The 18,265-nt window shown below is 41.6% G+C and overlaps 1 protein-coding gene across 4 annotated transcripts in view; it reads right to left on the minus strand.

Annotated features, from left to right (window-relative positions):
* Positions 1 to 18,265, minus strand: part of CYRIB (CYFIP related Rac1 interactor B) — a 154,966-nt gene that overhangs the window by 73,603 nt on the left and 63,098 nt on the right. For 2 of the 4 annotated variants that reach the window (XM_060115707.1, XM_060115704.1), the window contains exon 1: positions 14,350 to 14,570. The exons of the other annotated variants lie outside the window; for them this stretch is intronic. The gene's annotated coding sequence lies outside the window, so the exon portion shown is untranslated. Of the gene's footprint in view, positions 1 to 14,349; positions 14,571 to 18,265 lie in introns of those variants that run through there. 4 annotated transcript variants of the gene reach the window in all.

Consider the following 18,265-nt stretch of genomic DNA (forward strand, 5'->3'; position numbering starts at 1 on the left):
CAGGACATGGGCACCCTCTTAGCTCAAAAATGCATAAAGCCAATCTGTCAGGAACTGCTTTCAGGGTCCTGGGAAGCTCTCACCCACCCCAGCCCTTTGAGATCTCTCATTGAAATTCCCTTGATGGAGAACAATGCATCTCCTCTGGGAATCCAGCTGTTTATTCCTCCCCACTCCGCCCCATACCACCCTGCTCCTATGGGCTTCCTCTCACTAGTGGCCCTCATAAGGTCCACAGGAAACACGTACCCCTTGCCCCAAAGAACACTAACCCACAAAGGGTCTTCGTTTTCCTGAGCTGCCAGAGCAGACAACATCTCCTTCGCCCAGGCATGGGTGAGACAGACATCAACCCACTGTGTCCCCCAAAACTGAACCAGTCGCAGAGTAAGCTGTCCAAGTCACTGCCTGTACTTGGGGGCGGGGCACCAGACTGGGAGGGATATTAGAAGAAACTCCTAGCACACCAACAACTCACTTCAATTACTCTTCTAATTTCCAACTTCCTGAATCTTTTTATACCAACAGATGAGGCAGGTGTTAGAAGTCACAAGATCCATCTTCTGGCTCTTTCTTTTGCAAGACCTGAATGGCGTTCTTACAACTCATCTCAGAATTGAGCATCCACTGACCGAGGGCTAAACTCAGAATAAGAGTTCCATTTTATTTATTTATTTATTTTTTGTGGTATGCGGGCCTCTCACTGTTGTGGCCTCTCCCGTTGCGGAGCACAGGCTCCGGACGCGCAGGCTCAGCGGCCATGGCTCACGGGCCCAGCCGCTCCGCAGCATGTGGGATCCTCCCGGACCGGGGCACGAACCCATGTCCGCTGCATCGGCAGGCGGACAAGAGTTCCATTTTAACATCTTGTTACAGAATATACTTAACACTTTTTCTTAAACTTCCACTAAAAGTGGGAAGAAAAATCCATAATCCCACCAGAGTCAGCCACTGCTAACTGCTTTCCATTCTGTAGAGCCCCTTTGTCATCTGAAAATTTCCTATTTCAAGTTTCAACTTTTAAAAATCATGAACGAAAACACCTCATTTATATAATTTCATTGAGCAATCCATTTTTCCACACAATCTAAGCATGCCATTTTCAAACACCAAATTTCCACTGAACCAATGTGCAGGTGGGCTTTCTGAAACTTGTCTCTCTCTGTCACTCCCCAAAGTCAAAATCCCCACTGCCAGAAATTAAACTTCAATCTTTTTAAATTAAGCATAATCTGCATGGTCTCCTGTATCTGCTACACCTCTAAATGTGGTTTTAAACCATGTATTCATCATATAAAATCATACTACAAGAAAAATGTGAACGTCAGAGAAGTTTCTGATCATGTAATTTGACCTACACTCATATGAGTCTGGTCACAGCTCCACAATGGCTACTCAAAGTATCTCAGGATCCAGCTTCATCAAGGCGATGAGGTTGAATTCACAAAGTACAAAAGAGCAAATATGCTATTCCTTTATAACACGGTAAAAACCAAGCTTGCAGCAGGGATCAGTCCCCATCTGATTGCAAATAAAACTATTACTACCCATACGTATATATTTATTGGCTCCACACTCAATGTCACAACTGCCAAAAAGTTTATCTAATACTCAAGAGGAGATTTATGTGAACTTTAAACGTTTGGCTTTTCAAAAATTATTCATTTATAATAATTATGAATAATAATTAAATGGATGAGTTATTCATTTAATTATTCATAAAATTTCATTTATTTTTGGCTGCGTTGGGTCTTTGTTGCTGTGTGCGAGCTTTCTCTAGTTGCAGCGAGCAGAGGCTACTCTTCGTTGCGGTGCTCGGGCTTCTCACTGTAGTGGCTTCTCTTGTTGCGGAGCATGGGCTCTAGGCACGCGGGCTTCAGTAGTTGTGGCATGCGGGCTCAGTAGTTGTGGCACGCGGGCTCAGTAGTTGTGGCGCATGGGCTTAGTTGCTCCATGGCATGTGGGATCTTCCCGGACCAGGGTTCAAACCCGTGTCCCCTGCATTGGCAGGCGGATTCTTAACCACTGCACTACCAGGGAAGTCCCAAAACTTTAAATGTTTAAAACTGGATTTGGGGATTAATTTTGTTAAAGTTTCACACATAATTTGCCATCCATTCACAGAGCACACATTTAAAATTTTGTTTTAAAGCCATCTTTCAGCAGATCAAGTGGGAAATAAATTCCATTTAACATGCTACCAAGAAAACAGCACTCATAGTTCTCAGTCCAAAGAATCTTCACTCTTCTCACAAATTTGTGTCAGTAAAAACTCACAGAATTACAAAAGCACCCGAAGAAAGAAAAACAATCAGTTCTCTCTTATAGCTGACAACAGATGCATTCACTCAAAAAGTACACAAGAACAAGGAGTGTGGGCAAATACTGACGTGTCTTTATGTATAACTGTGGAGGGTGTGTGTGCACTCATACAACATGCATATATGGGCAGAGACGTCTAGAAACATGTTCACCAAAACAGTGACTACTTAGATGGTGATTTTTTTCTTCTTTTACTTTTCTATATTGTTTCAATTTTTATGAATATGAGTACATATTTTTACAGGAAAAGAAGAATGCTATTTGCATTATTACAATATGGTATGAAAAGCAACAGTAATCAAAGTACATGGTACTGGCAGAACGACAGACATGTAGACAATGAAACAGAGGTGAGAGTCCAGAAATAAACCCACGTATCTATGGTCAACTGATTATCAACTATCAATATGAATCAAAAATACCAAGGCAATTCAATAGGGGAAAGGACAGTCCCTTTCAACAAATGGTGCTGAGACACCTGGATATTGATATACAAAAAGATGAACTTAGATTTTACCTCACACTATATACAAAAGTTAATTTAAAATGGATCAAAGACCTAAATGGAAGAGCTAAAACTATAAAACTTTTAGAAGGAAACATAGGAGTAAATCTCAGGACCCTGAGTTGGGCAAAGATTTCTTGGACACAGCACCAAAAACACAATCCTAAACACAAAAGAAAAAAAGATAAACTGGACGCCATCAGAATTCAAAAACCTTGCAACTCAAAAGAGACCATTAAGAAAATAAAAAGACAAGCCATTGACTGGGAGAAAATATTTGCAAATCATGTATCTAATAAGGAACTTGGATCCAGACTATATAAAAGAACTCTTACGACTCAGAAATAGACAACCCAATAAAAAATGGGCAAAAGACTTGAAAAACATCTCACCAAAAAAGATATAAAAATGGCTTTAAAAGATATTCAGCATTATTAGTCATTAGTCATTAAGGAAATGTAAATTCAAACCACAGTAATATATCACTTCACACCAACTAAAATTGTTATAATCCAGGGACTTCCCTGGTGGCGCGGCGGTTAAAAATCCGCCTGCCAATGCAGGGGACACGGGTTTGATCCCTGGTCAGGGAACTAAGATCCCACATGAAACGCGGCAACTAAGCCTGCACGCTGCAACTACTGAGCCCGGGTGCCACAACTAGAGAGCCCGAGTGCTGCTACTAAGCCTGAGTGCCACAACTAGAAGAAAGTCCGCGCGGCACAACTAAGACCGCAACTAAGACCCGACACAGCCAAATAAATAAATAAATATTTTTTAAAAAGAGACAATCCAAATGTCCATCAACTGGTAAATGGATAAACAAAATGTAGTATATCCATATAATGGAATACTACTCAGCAATAAAAAGGAACAAATTATTGGTATACACTTGACCCTTGAATAACATGGGTTTGAACTGCACAGGTCCACTTACACGTGGACTTTTTTTCAATAAATATGCAATAGAGTAAGTACTACATGATGAGGTTGGCTGAACCTGAGAATGCAGAACTGCAGATACAGAGGGAAGACTGTAGAGTTATACACAGATTTTCAATTGTCTATATATAATATGTTTTCCCTATACATACCTACTTATGATAAAGTTTAATTTATAAGCTAGGCACAGTAAGAGATTAACAACAATTAATAATAAAATAAAACAATCATAACAACATGCTTTAATAAAAGTTACGTGAATGTGGTCTCACAATATCTTACTGTACAAATTTAACACTTTTGCCATCTTAACTAAGCACTTATACACTGTGGCCATAACTTCTGCAGTTTGAGGTGTGACAGCAAAACAAGCACAAGTTTATTTTTCCTTCTTCACAATTTCACAAACAGATTTGCTCCTACCTTAGGTCTTAGCAACCTCAGAATACGACTTTTTTTCTTTCCTTATTAAGTCAAAAACTTTCACCTTTTCACTTAAAGGAAGCACTTAACAGCTTCCCTTTGGCATATCCAAATTGCTAGCATCACCACTCTTGCAGTTGGGGCCATTATTAAGTTAAAGAAGGGTTACTTGAACAGAAGCACTGCGAAACCATGACAGTCGATCTGATTACCCAGATGGCTACTCAGTGACTAAGGAGCAGGATATATTGGACAAAGGGATGACTGACATCCTAGGCAGGATGGAATGGAACAGGCACAAGATTTGATCATGCTACTCAGAACAGCACACAATTTAAAACTTATGAATTGTTTATTTCTGGAATTTTTCATAGAATATTTTCAGACCCAGGTTGACCAGGCTGAAACCACAGATAAGGGGGAACTACTGTAAGCGGTTACCTGGGGCTGGGGGTAGGGCTGAAAATGAAGTATAATAGGGAACAGGGAACTTATTGGGTTGATGGTAATGTTTCAAAACTGGATTATGATTCAGTAAATTCAGTAAATTTTCAAATTCAGTAAATTTGCTAAAAATCATAGAATTATACAAAGTGGGTGAATTTTATGATAGGTATACTTCAGTAAAATTGTTTTTAAAACAATAGCAGGAAAAAAAGTTAACACATGGTTATGTTTATTGACAGAATTATTGGTTTCTTCTAGATGCCAAAGTTAAAAATCAGCGATACAACAAAACTGTGTTAAAAGAAATTATACATTAAAATAGCATATCATAATAGCACACGTAACACTTATCTCCATTATCAGGACTATAGGTGATTTTAACTTTCTATTTTTTTGTACAGTACTTCAGAGTCATGGGAGTACATCTGTTTGACCAAATTAGCCAACAGCCCCGCATCTTTACCAAGATTAAAAAAAAAAAAAAAAAAGTCACCTGCTTCTTCCATATTAATTATATAATCTGGCTATACAGGATCATAATAGGAATAAAGCTATATAAAGACAAACACACACATATGGATATTACATATTTGTATATTCCTATACCAGAGACTAAAAAAGAAAGCAGAATTATCCAAAGTCTGCTCCAGAACTCTCTGGATAGGAATCCAGCAAGGTTATACCTAAAGAAGGGGACTGAAGGTAAATTCAACGTATGCTTTAACCAAATGAATGTAATGAATGAAGCTGACTTCTCGGTACTTTTCTAAATAACTTGGTAAGTATATTTATGGAATACCAGAGCATATTAAATATTTAAATCTATTCACTACTATTCAAGTAAAGAATAGTTCCTAGCAGTCTTTTCCAGAAACCTCAACTAACTCATGAACAGGTAACTTACAGTTCCCATTTTACAGAAGACGATGAAAAAGAGTGTATATAAAGATTTTTAGGCACAATGAATTAGTTAAGAAGCCCTGATGTGCAATGTGACCTTGCTACAAGGGGAAAAAAGTGCCTGGGATAAACTGTCTTAGAGCACCTGTTTAACCCTACTTTATGACTTGAGGGTAGTTTCCTGTAACACCATAAACTAGTTATACTTTTTTAAAAAACTGTTCTTTCATCTTTCACTTGTGAGGCCCAAATAAAATCCTAGAAGGGGTCTGAGAGACCAGAGGCAGTAAAAGGACTTCACAAAAATTTCTGCTTGTATACCTCAACTAGGAAGAATTTCAAAGTGCTTAAACATTTTTAAAAATTATTTAAATGCATAAGCTATCTACTTATCCAAACTAGACAAATTGAGAATGGTTTAAAAAGTTAAATTTGATTTTAATAAAACCAGATAACACTATTTTTAAGTTGCTTATAAAGAAAACACTGAAAATCAACTAAAATGAAGTTCTTAAAAGGCACACATTAAATATGCTAATAGCTACTAAAAAGGGGTCAGTGACACATACCAAAGACAGAACACTGGCCAGTTGTCACCATGACACATACTATAATGGAACTTAGGCACACCCGTTTCAGAGGGTTGCCAACCCCAGGCTACATATTTTGACTATTGCTTCAACATACTGTTCTATAAATAAAAAGAAAAGCTTTAGTTTAATTATATTCACATTTTAATATAGGAAGTCCCACTTATCAAAGACTATTTCCAAAATGCTTCAGCCTTTCATTTTTAGGCATCAACCTACTTTTACCCACTAGCAACTTAGCACTAGTGCCACCATAACTAGAAGATTATTTTACATTTCCAAGTCTAAATTCATGTACACTTTAAGCCAAATGAATGGAATAAATGAAGCTGACTTCTCTGTACCTTTAAAAACAACGTGGATAAATATATTTACTTAATATCACAACACATTAAATGTTTAAGTCAAAAGAAGTTCAAACATAATCTTCAGCAAGTAAAGTCAGCTTTCAAAATAATACTTCTATAATGTTTGTTTACAGAAAATAACTGGAAGGAAGGATTTAGAAAATGCAAGCTGATAAAATGGAGCCCTACCCCCTGAAAAACAAAAACAAACAAGAAAAACTGCACGTTTAAACCTCCCTCCAACTAACTATGCTAGCCTCTCCCCTAAATCTATACTGTCTCAAGATCTAGAGAAAAAGAAGCCTCACTTAAAAAAACACTGTACTTAATTACCATTGTTTTGTTTCTTAAAATTTGCCAGAATTTTAAGTAGAGCAATGTAGTTTCATATAAAGAAAAGCAAAGTAGTCCCATTCCTTGCAACCCAAGGTGGTTTTCTCATATTTCACTTTTAATGTTCCTGAAATTCCATATATGATTTTTTTTCAAATCAAAAAGCAGCTGAACATGTTAGACATTACTTTTTGAGTAAATGTTATTAGTTAGCAACTTACCTTGGAGAAAATTAATCCCAAAATTCCACGAAAGTCATTGCATAGAGGTTTGCCCTCAAAAACAAATCAAGGACATGAACACCAATAATAATACGTATTGGGTTCTTAGTACATGCCAGCTTCTTTTTAAAGTCAGATTTATTGAAGTATAATTTACGTATGTTGGGAAACGGTTCTCTATATGTTGCAAGCAGAGGTACCAACTGCCTTTTGCTTCGAACTATATTTTCAAGGACATCCGTGCAGCAAACAGCCTCGAAAGATAAAGACAGTGGCTCCCTCTAGAGCAAAGGATGGGCATGCTTACTGTCCAGTATAATGTATCCTGCTAGAGCAAAGGACAGACTTGCTTACTGCTCATTACAAAAGATTTGGGTTCCCTAAACGTAGGGCTTCTCTCCAATAATATGGACCACTATGGGTGCCTGAGGATCAGGAAGCCATTACAAATGCTGATACTCTGGCTACTGCTATTACTGAGAGGAATAAACTGTCTTTCATCTCTTACACAGGAGTCTCATGTCTTCTACCAGCATCCATGAAAACGCGGCAGGGAAACTTATTCGCTTCAAAGTAGGATAAGATCTCAGATCGTCATGATTTTGGACAGTTTGGGCAACAAGAATGGGATACTGACATAGCCATGACTTCCTAGGAGAGAGAGAATAAAGGCCCCCTGAGGTCAGAGTTCCGGGAAATGAGAAGACACACTGGAATCAGAGAGCGATCCTGGTGGTGGGTGGACAGAAGGTGGGAATAAGGATCCCCACTGTCCGGTTAGTGAAAGGAGTTGAATTCATGTTTGGAAACTGAGCAGTGAGAAGTGGGATCAAAATCAGGCACTGAGATGGTGACTTGGCTGTTACTCATTCTCCCCTGGGCTGGCAGAGGAAGGGATGTGTCATGATGATGGGCAACAAGCGTTGTGTCTCCAGGCGAAAGGCTTTGACTGCTGAGCCAAAGAGTCCCCAAAGCTAAAATAGACTGTGTAAGTAATGATGACCTTGCTGATAATACAGAGCTTTTGATGGACCAAAAGTATTAGAAGTTCTTTTGGCTGAATTACAAGGGAATGACCAAAAGTGAATACAAAGCCTTGATTCCTGGTACACAGTTGCTCTCTCCCTTGTGCCCCCTTCTCTATCCCTCTCTACTACTATCCCAAACTCTTCTGCTTTACAGAGAAAAATAATAAGGGATAGGGCTGAGGTCTCCCTGACCCCCAAGAAGGACTGAAGGCCATACATACCCCTGAGAAGCTGTCCAGAACACTTTAGAGAGGGAATCAAAGTTTTATGGCTCTCTTGGATACAGACACCCTCCTATCTGGTCCCACAGAGGAAGGGACATCAGATTCAGCTAATAGGGTTTGGGCAGGATTTACAGTAGGGAAGGGAAATGAAGTGACTTATTGCTGGGGCTCTTTGGGCCAATTCAATGTCCTCTTGTTGTTGCTTCTACATCCATCCTCACGTATAGTAGGAACTTACGTGGTATACGGTTGTACTTCCCCTTCCTGCATGTCCCAGAGGGGATTCTCCCTATCAGGAAGGGCTGCATGCAGAAAAGCGCTAGTATGCTCGTACCTTTGGGGCTCCACAACCCTCATAACCATTTTTAGTCCCAAGTCTCTGTGACTCATGATTTTACTGACTGGAGCCTCTGACAAAGGTACCACCTGTAGGTGCCCCTGGGGTTTGGACTCTTTTGCCTCCCTGACACAGCTATCAGGCACGTTCCTTTTGTTAAGCAGCTATTAGCTTGCTACTGGGCTCTCATGGAAACTGAATGCCTAACTCATGGAGGCCTCATAAGTTCCAGTCTGATATTCCTACTTCAGGGTGGATCAACTCATACTCAATGACTAACAATACGCAGAGTCAACTGAAAATGCATATTTGCAAACAGAGCTGAACTGCCTCAGCCCCACATCTCAACTTTATATGAAAAAGTGGTAGTGAGTCCTCTGGGGGAAATTCATCCTCTACTCTACCACTGGACACAAAGTTATGGGTTCAGTGGAGCCCACATCCAGTAAATCGTCACATCTTGTAGACTTAACATCATCCCTCCATTGTCAACAGGAGTACTGATCACTATCAGTTCTTTCCTGGACTTTAGCAACAGCCTTTTAACTTGCTCGCCTGTATTCAATCTTAGTTTACCTTCAATCCATTCTCTAACAGCTGTCAGAACCATCTTCTGAAAAGACGAATGAGTATTTCACTCTCATCCCTTTTAAAGTCCTATGATGGTTTCCCCCGGCCTTCAGTCCAAACTGACTTGAACGTGTTAACATGACGCAGACAGCCAGTCTTACAGCTTACTTACTGTCTACCTCTTTCCCACACCTCCTTTATAACCTGTATTACTGCCATACAGAACCAATAACCGTATCGAAGACGTACAGGACTTCTCTTATCTCCAGGCTCTGGCCTCTCCCTCTTCCAATGCGCATGCATTCTCCCTTCTGCCCGACTGACTAATGGTCCACTCTTCAGATCTTAATTTAGATGTCATTACAACATGGGCATTTATCCTGACTCATAAAATAAGATTAGGTACCTGCGAAATTCATACTGTCTCTTTTTCTCTATCTTTTCTTCTGCTGTAAAAAAGGGACCACTAACATTTTATTCACTGTTATATAACCCTGCTTATGTGCTCAATAATTATTTGGGTAATTAATGGCAATCATATACCAGGTATTGTGCCAGGTGTCAAAGAAAACAAAGGATCAAAACCAAAAAAGAATTTTAATGATCATTCGACTTAGAAATGCATCACATCCTTCCCTATTATGCTGCATTGAAATTAATACAAAAATTTCACAAGAGTGTTATGAAGCACGTAGCAGAGATAGTATTATTCCTATCTTATAGATCTGACAATACTATCAGACAAGAGCAAATCAGGGCTTAAATGCAATGTTTTTGTCCATACATACTAAAATTTTACAAGTAGAATCTATCAATAAGACAAGTTGAGAATTCCCTGGTGGTCCAGTGGTTAGGACTCCGCACTTTCACTGCCAAGGGCCCAGATTCGATCCTGGGTTGGCAACTCAGATCCCACAAGCCATGCGGCACAGCCAAAAAAAAAAAAAAAAAAAAAAAAAAAGCACAAGTCAACAAACTACAAAAGTCCACTTCAAGAACTAGTCAATCTTCATTTTCATTTAAATTAGTGCCTTCAATTCTCCACTACCCTCACTTAGAACAGAGAAATGGTATAAATAGTTCCCCAAATAATAATATCTGAGAATATGTCAGAATTATTTTTCACAGCGTTTTCTCAAATTGTTTGACCTTAGTAGTCAGTGTAATTTGGATTATCTGAGAACATGCCAATTTATGACTGGGAGGAGGATTTTAGGCACATTATATATAGACACAGTGAAAAGTGTATCAGTTTAAATTTAATACAGATCAGACATAATGCACCAACTAGAATACATCAAGCAGAGATTACTTGCATGGCAGAAAATAACTGTACAGGATTGAAAGCTTCACAATGCTGCACAGAATAGTACCACAGAACATCAACTTTTCAAATTAAATAGCTACAAAAATACACCTTTGCATTAGGTCTTCTTTTTAAACAAAATCACCCAATGTCTTTGTAAACAGCCATTTTCACCCATGGTACCACAATCAGGAAGTGGCACATGTCACAAGAAATGCGTATAGTTAAAGAATCAAAATTCTTAGAATGATTTCCTTGTTTAAATAGTTTTACAAATGTCACTCATTTGCATTCCAATATACTTGCATGAGTGTGAAAGGGGCGAAGCTACAGCCAGTGAGCAGGAAATCATAATCCTGTATATGCTCAGAGAGTAAAGAACAGTGAACACTATCCATCCGGTGTGGCAGGTGAAAAAGTCTGGAAATTTGCTGTTTTTAAGTATGCCTTCTAAATATATAACATAAAATACAGGACCTCAAATTAGTACTTTGAAACAGAATTTTAGGGAAGACTACAAGTCACAGAGGCCTGGGTTTAAATGCCAGCCTTCCTCATCCTACTTGGGTATGTGCTTGGACAAGTTACCTAAGCAGTTTGAGCCTTACTTTCCTAATGTTAATTAACAATTAACTAGAATTAACAATTAACCTACACCTTGCACAGCTGTCATAAAACCAACTTAATGGGTACAGAGAACTTGGCACAGAGGTGTTCACTATTACAGCGTAACAATTAAGAGCCAAGATCCAGATCTACCACTTAGTAGTTGTGTCACTTTTGTTACTGAACCTTAGTTTCCTAGTCTTTAAAATGGAAATACTAACACCTATTAGCGTTAGGGTGTTGTAAAGATTAAACATCTTACAACACTGCCTGGCAAGCAGCACACACGAGGTAAGTGTCAGTTACTAACAATGTCATTACCAGCACCACCACAGAAATGTTAAGTAACCACTGCCACATTATTGGATTATTCCTTACATTTCTACTATATGAAAAAATGCTCCTTGAAAAATTAACCTAATTTAGTGAACTGATCAAAATATAATATGAGCCCACACATTCAAGAATTTTTATGCTGACTTTTAGAAACTTTAAATGCACAGAAATTATCTGAATTGACCACTGCTCATTAATGCTGACAAGATACACATGTCAAATACTCACTCTAAGTGAACAAATCCATTCAGTGAACTAAAGTATAACACAAACCAATGTCTATTGTACTTTCTCCCCAAAGATTTCAAAGCAGTTTAAAATACTCAAATATAACAACCCTCAAAATGTACAAGTTACTTGAGAAAACTGCCGCTGAGAGGAATCAACATCTTTCTCCAAAACTTTTGCCACATAATTACACAACAATGTTAGAGTCAAACTCTTTGCAGCCCTGCCATTCATTCAATTAGTCAAAACATTTACTGCATATCTACTGTGCACTAGGCAGGCATTGTGCTAAACTCTGGTGTAGTAACAGAAAAAGAGAGACCAAAACCCACTAACAATATTATTAAATATTTTGAAATTTTATAATTTTGTTTTCCTTGAACAGTGAAAGAGCAAATTATAGGCTCTAACGGTTGAGTGCATCAATACTTAATGAGTTAAGTAACCTCATATAAGTGACAGTACAATATTTTCCCCATGGAGACTAGGATTAAATGAAATAAGCATCCCTCTCTACTGCTCAATCAATTACTTACTAAGTAAAGGTAAATGGCCACTTCAAATGAGTCAAGTAATCTCAAGAGTGACTCTAACTAACATAATTTTTTACCCATTTTTGGGGGAAAGTTCAGAGAAATAAATCTTAAATTTGATGTTAAATGTCACCTGTAGCCTATCAGAAATAAGCTACATTCACTTAGTTTTACTCAGCATCTGAAACTGCATTTTTGCTGAGGCGACTAGGACCAATTTATTAATCATGCCTCCCTCTGATGAACCATTTTCTTAGGAGAGAAAAATCTAGCCTCGATGCAATTATCAAATAATCTAGAGTTCATACTATATATCCTACATTTTACAAAACAAGAGTTTCCTCTCAAGAAGCTACATAACTGTTAAAGTTTTAAGGAATTTTAAAAATATATTATCTAGCAATATTGCTCTGCCAAAAAAATGCAATCTTGACTCTGAATTAAGTAATCTTAGTGCTTAAAGTGGTCATCCAAAACCTAAAAGGGGACAACCAACCAACCACCTTTTTAGTACCTAGCTCCCCAGAAGAAAGGGCTGTTAGGAAAATGCTATTAATATTGATAGCAATTGTATCACACTGATACGCAGGTAAGTGTACTTCAGGACTAAGTACCTTCCTTGGAGTTCATTATTATGGACTATGAATGTCACATGAAAAAAAAAAAAAAAGTGCTGTCATTTCATTTTGTGAATGCTGAATCAGGCAGTTTTAGTTAACTGCAACACTTTACAAGCAGGCTATCAAGTAAGCCCCAATTATCAAGTTGTTTCAGACACAAAGCTTCTGTTTCTATTAAGTATAATTAAAGAATTAAAAGGATCAGTGTATTTTTCTTGAGATATATTAGTCTAAAATGATTTGCAATAAGTCCCTGAACACCCAAGTGACTGAAATTCCTTCAGCTATACAAAACACTCCTCTGGAATGCCAGTCTTCCAAATGGCAAGACTGTAAGAACACACAATTGATAAAGTGATATTCATTCTCTACATTAAACATTAAGGAGTAAAAAAATGGCAAGCTCAATAAATTCACAGGAGGGGGGAAAAAAGTGTAAACAAATGCCCCAAATCTGTCTTATACAGAATGGCGTTTTGTGGTACTGCGCGAATTCAAGCATTTCATCAGCATTCGGCACACCGGGGGCCACTCAGTAACTAATATTGACAGATGAGCCGAGAAAAAGTCTCACCAACAAACAGTATTAACAGGTAATGTTGCTAATCAGTCACGGGACCGCGCGGGAAGGAACGTGGAGGAATCGAAAAAGTAACAATCTTCTGCCAAATTTTACATTCAGAGCAAATTAATCCATCATAGATACATACTCCTCCGGGGGTGGGGGGGGGAGAGCGAAAGGAGATATTTGGTACGACCCAGAATAGCCATGCGGAACACACACACACACACACACACACACACACACACACACACACACAACTGCCACTTCCACTACAGTTTGACAGTCATGGATTTGGGTAATTAGAGTAGAAATGTGTGTTCTGGAAACACACTAAGACCACACCCTAGGACTGAGAATTTGGACTTTAAATGCTGCGAAGTGAGAGGTCAACGCAGTACCTATGGTGGACGGTCTGGCCGCACAGGTGGAAGGGATGGGGGCACCAACTTCCACGCGGGTGACCGGGAGGGCCGGGTGTCCGGGCGAGGCATGGCGGAGTCCGAGGGACAAGGGGGTGTGGACTAGGGACCAGCACCGGGAGAGAGGGAAGGAGAGAAGGCGGCCGCTAGGAGTAAAGGGCGGTGGGAGCTGCGGGTAGGGGGCGAACGTCGACGCGGTGGGGGAAGAACCCGGGGAGCCAAAGGTCACGGGCGGCGGCAGGGTTCGGGGGTGGGAGGGGGCGGCGAGCACGCGCGCGGAGGTGCGAGTGGAAGGAAGCGGCGGAAGAAAGGAAGATCCGAATGAATGAGTGCCGCGGAGGCCCGGGTCGCGGAGGAAGGGGCCGGGGGCGCCCGCGGAGATGGCAGCCGCAGCGCCGGGGCGGGCCCCCGCGCCAGGGGATGAGGAAGCCCCTCACCGGCGCCGGTCCCACCGCACCCGCCTCTCCGCCAAAATGGGGTCGCGCGCGGAGCAGGAAAGAGAGGTCTGTGAGGGAAGAGGGGGAAATGGTAAAAATAAATCACTCACCCTCCGCGCGAACCTCCAGGCTCTCTCAGCCCCGCTCCTCCGCCCTCCTCGAGCCGCGACGGCGGCTCCTCAGCGGCGCTAGGGGGAGCCCCGGGCCCGGAGCGGGGCAGCGGCGGCGGCCGGACCGGGAGCCCCTCCGCACCTGCCCCTGTGGGGGAGCCGCGACGAGCCAGGCGGCAGCGGCAGCGGCGGTTCGGAGCTGGGAGGGCAAGTGACCCGGATGTACAGGGTAACGGCGAGGAGGGGGAGGGGGGAATGCCAGGAAGTGAGCGCGCCGCGGACCTGTCCGGCCGTGCGCATGCGCCGCGCGCCCGCCCCGTAAGGTAAATCCTCAGCCTTCCTTCCCCGCCCCTCCTTCCCCGCCCCTCCCCAAGGGGGCGGGGCGAAGCCGAAGACAGGTGGTCTGGAGGGCTCAGCTAGGAGACGAAGGGGGCGCGGCCACCTTCTCCGCTCCCCCCGCCCTCCTTAAAGGGGCAGCATTTTCGCGCGGAGATGGCATCTGGGTGGGTCGGGGTCTTGCAGACGTCTCGTTTTACAGATGGAAAACTGAGGTTCAAAGGTGACGGTGACCTGCCTCAGGTCAGCGAACTCAGAAATGGCAGAAACTGGAACTCGAGACTCGCGGATCGGGGCTCTGTGCTGAACCCATCAAAGTCGTCACATACCATCACCCCCCACACTCATGGAATGGCTGGGCTGGTGGGCACGCCTTTCCCTCTCTGCCAGGTACTGAGCCTCACACTCCCAGACATGGCAGATGCGCTTGGCAGGCTCCCCAGAGCCGAGAGGTACTGGGGGTGCGATGGTATCGCCTGCGAAGGTATCCTGGAGACGACCTTGGGAGGTGTTAAGTAATCAGTCTGAGAACAGAAATCAGGCGCCACGTGAGACTTGTACGGTGCTACCCATAGCACTTTCAGACAAACGAGACTTTGTTCTGGGGTCTGCTCTGGGCAAAGATATCTGATGGACAGAGAAGTTGGATGTGACAGAGGACGCAGCTTCTTCATTTTTCCCTAATTCCCTTTTCACTCTGAGCATAAATGCTCCCTCTGTACCTACAAAACCAGAACATCCCATCTAGCTAGCTCATCCTAATCCTGTTATGAAACTCTCAGATTTTTTCATTAACACTAACGTGTAAACGATCACAACGTTACCCCTCCCAGGAATATTTTCAATGTGACTGCGGAGCAGATCGGTACTATGGAGGTAAATGGTTCTAAACATTTTGGGGTCAAGAGCCCTACTGAAAATCCCATAAAAGTATGCGCTTTTCTCTCCAGGAAAATGCATATATGCACATAAATTTGCACACAATTTCAGGAGATTTTTGGATCCATGAAGCCTATCTGTGAAACCCTGATTATGAACCCTTGTTCTAGTCAAATGGGTAAGATCCCAGTAACTATCTGGGCCTCAGCACATGTAGCCAAGAAATCACTCCTTGCCCCAAGTATAAAAGGGCAGCCCTTAACCTTATTTATAGGCTTCTGTCTTCCTCTTCCTCTTGAGTTACATGGAGACCAAGTGATACTGGCCATATTACAAAGAAACGTGTTAAGAGAATCATGGAGAGAGTAGGTGACTTTTTCAAGGCACATTCTAAGGGCAAGAGTCCAAGGCCTCATACTTTTACCCTAATTATCATACTTAAGGATGATTTAGGGGTCCTACACTGTATCCATTATAATCTTCATAAATTTCAATTAAACACAGGAAGCTGATGTTTTGCAAACACTAATGCTGAGAGAACAGTCTTCACAATCTAAGAACTCTGGTCCATTTGTTTGACACACTGACACCCACTCTTAAATAACCCTGGTCCATATCGACCCACCATCCTCTATTTGAACTCTATCTAGTTCTTACACCTGCTCAGTCCCTTAGATATGAGCTCTGAGTAATCACACACCTGTAACCCAATCTCCCACGGAGAGCAGAAATCTCTTCTGTAATATCCTCAACACCTGAACATCCAGTTTAGCTCGAGTATCTCCATTTATGGGGAGCTCATTATCACAACAGTCAGCCTCCTCTAATTGTGAGGAGCCTCTTCTTTTACACTGATCAGAAATCTGATGCCCAACAACTGTCATCCATTGGTTCTAATTTTATTTCTGGAAAGCAACATAGACATGATGCTGGCCTGGGGGAGCTTACCGTCCAGCAAAGAAAACAGTCCATTTGATGAGTGTTAACCATAAAATAGAATGAGTCCCATGAGGAGGATGCAGTGCCCCTTTCAGGGGCACCTTTGTCCTTATCAGCCTTAGACCTGTTCCTGATCTGTGTACGAACTCACGAGGAAGTTCTACCACTACCCCATGGGGGATGTCCTGAAAGAAGGAACAGAAGACAGGACCCTAAGTGCTGAGTTTATTCTTCCACGATCCTCTCCTCATCATTCTGCATGAATGTAATCACATTTCAGCTGAGGTCAAAGTTTTAGGTTGAAAAAACAAGCGGAAGGATGCAAAAAACAAGATGTTTACATAAAAGCACTAAGCTCCAATGATAATTTAATCATGGTGGCTTGCTAGCATATTTTTGAGCCCGTAGTATGTGTCAAGCACTGTACTATCAGCCCTTGACTCGCATTTCCTCTTTTACTTTACAAAATCAGTCACTGAGTCATTCAGTCAACACATGTTTTTGCCCCTCTACTATGTCCCAGGCACCATGCTGAGAGTTTAGGGTGGAGGACAGTAAGCCTTGTGGTCCCTGCCAGGGAGGGGCTCAAAATTTCCTAAAAGGAAGGGCTATAAGCTCACAATTACAACATGGCATGGAATGATTCTAATTTAGGAGGGTGGAGGAACTAACCCTCCCTGGAATGGCCGTGAAGGCTTCAGAGAAGATGAGCTTGGTCTTGAAGAGATGAGGCAAGCGCCACGAAGAAAAGGCACATGGGCACAGAGGCAGAGGAAAGGGAGTTCACACATGCTGGGGGGAAGACTGGGGTGGTAAGACTGTAAAGGACCTCCTCATATGCCAAGCTAAGGAGTATGAACTTACCTCCTGAAGGCAACCACCGGTAAATAGAAGCTTCTAAGCAAAGGAGAGACATAATCAGATGTGTTTTATATAAAGATCACTCTGACCACAGTGTCCAATATGGACTACAGTGGGAGAGAGAATGGAGACCAGCAGACCAGTGAAGCTGTTGTGAAGTGCAGGCGAGAGATAATAAGAGCCCGTTCTAGGAAACTAGCAATGGAGAGGAAGAATGGGCACCAGAATTAAGATATTTACTGATGTAGAATCTACAAGAGTTTGTGACTAGCTGAATCTAGGGGAAGAAAAAGCAGGAGCTGTGGAGCATGACCCTGAGGTTCCTAGCTTAGTAGACTAATCGAATGGTGACACCATCCAATCCCAAAACCTTTACACAGTTTTCATTCCTGTTCTCTTTCAACCTTTATCCCTGTAAACGCACATTGCTTCAGTTGGTATCTTCAGATGTCTGCAACTATTTCCCAATACTTTTTCCTATTTCTCCAGTCACATTTATCATTTTAATGGCTGCAGAATATTTCATCATGTTGAAATAGCTCTGTTTCCTTCAGTTGCTAAAGGTCCACACCCTGCACGCCTGGTTCACCCTAGACTCATTTGGCTCTGGGCATTTTGCAGAGGATGAGTTGAGCTTAGAAAGAGAGCCTTTAGGTGAAGGGTATTGGAAAACCATAGCCTCAAGGGCCAGCAAAGCTGCAACTCTCGTGGGAGAGGCTGGGCAACTGTACTGCAAGCAGAAATTGCAAAGCTGTTGAAAAGAACCTATCAACCGTGGGAATCCTGATGTCTAATTCCCTATGGAAGCTGGTTCTCAAGTCCTAATCCATCTAATCCATTCATTCCTTCATTCATTTATTCCCTCTTGGAGCAATGCATTCTTGTGAAGCAGAGGGCAATA

This window comes from Mesoplodon densirostris, chromosome 13, assembly GCF_025265405.1.
Source record: "Mesoplodon densirostris isolate mMesDen1 chromosome 13, mMesDen1 primary haplotype, whole genome shotgun sequence".
In the NCBI taxonomy this organism is placed as follows: domain Eukaryota; kingdom Metazoa; phylum Chordata; class Mammalia; order Artiodactyla; family Ziphiidae; genus Mesoplodon; species Mesoplodon densirostris.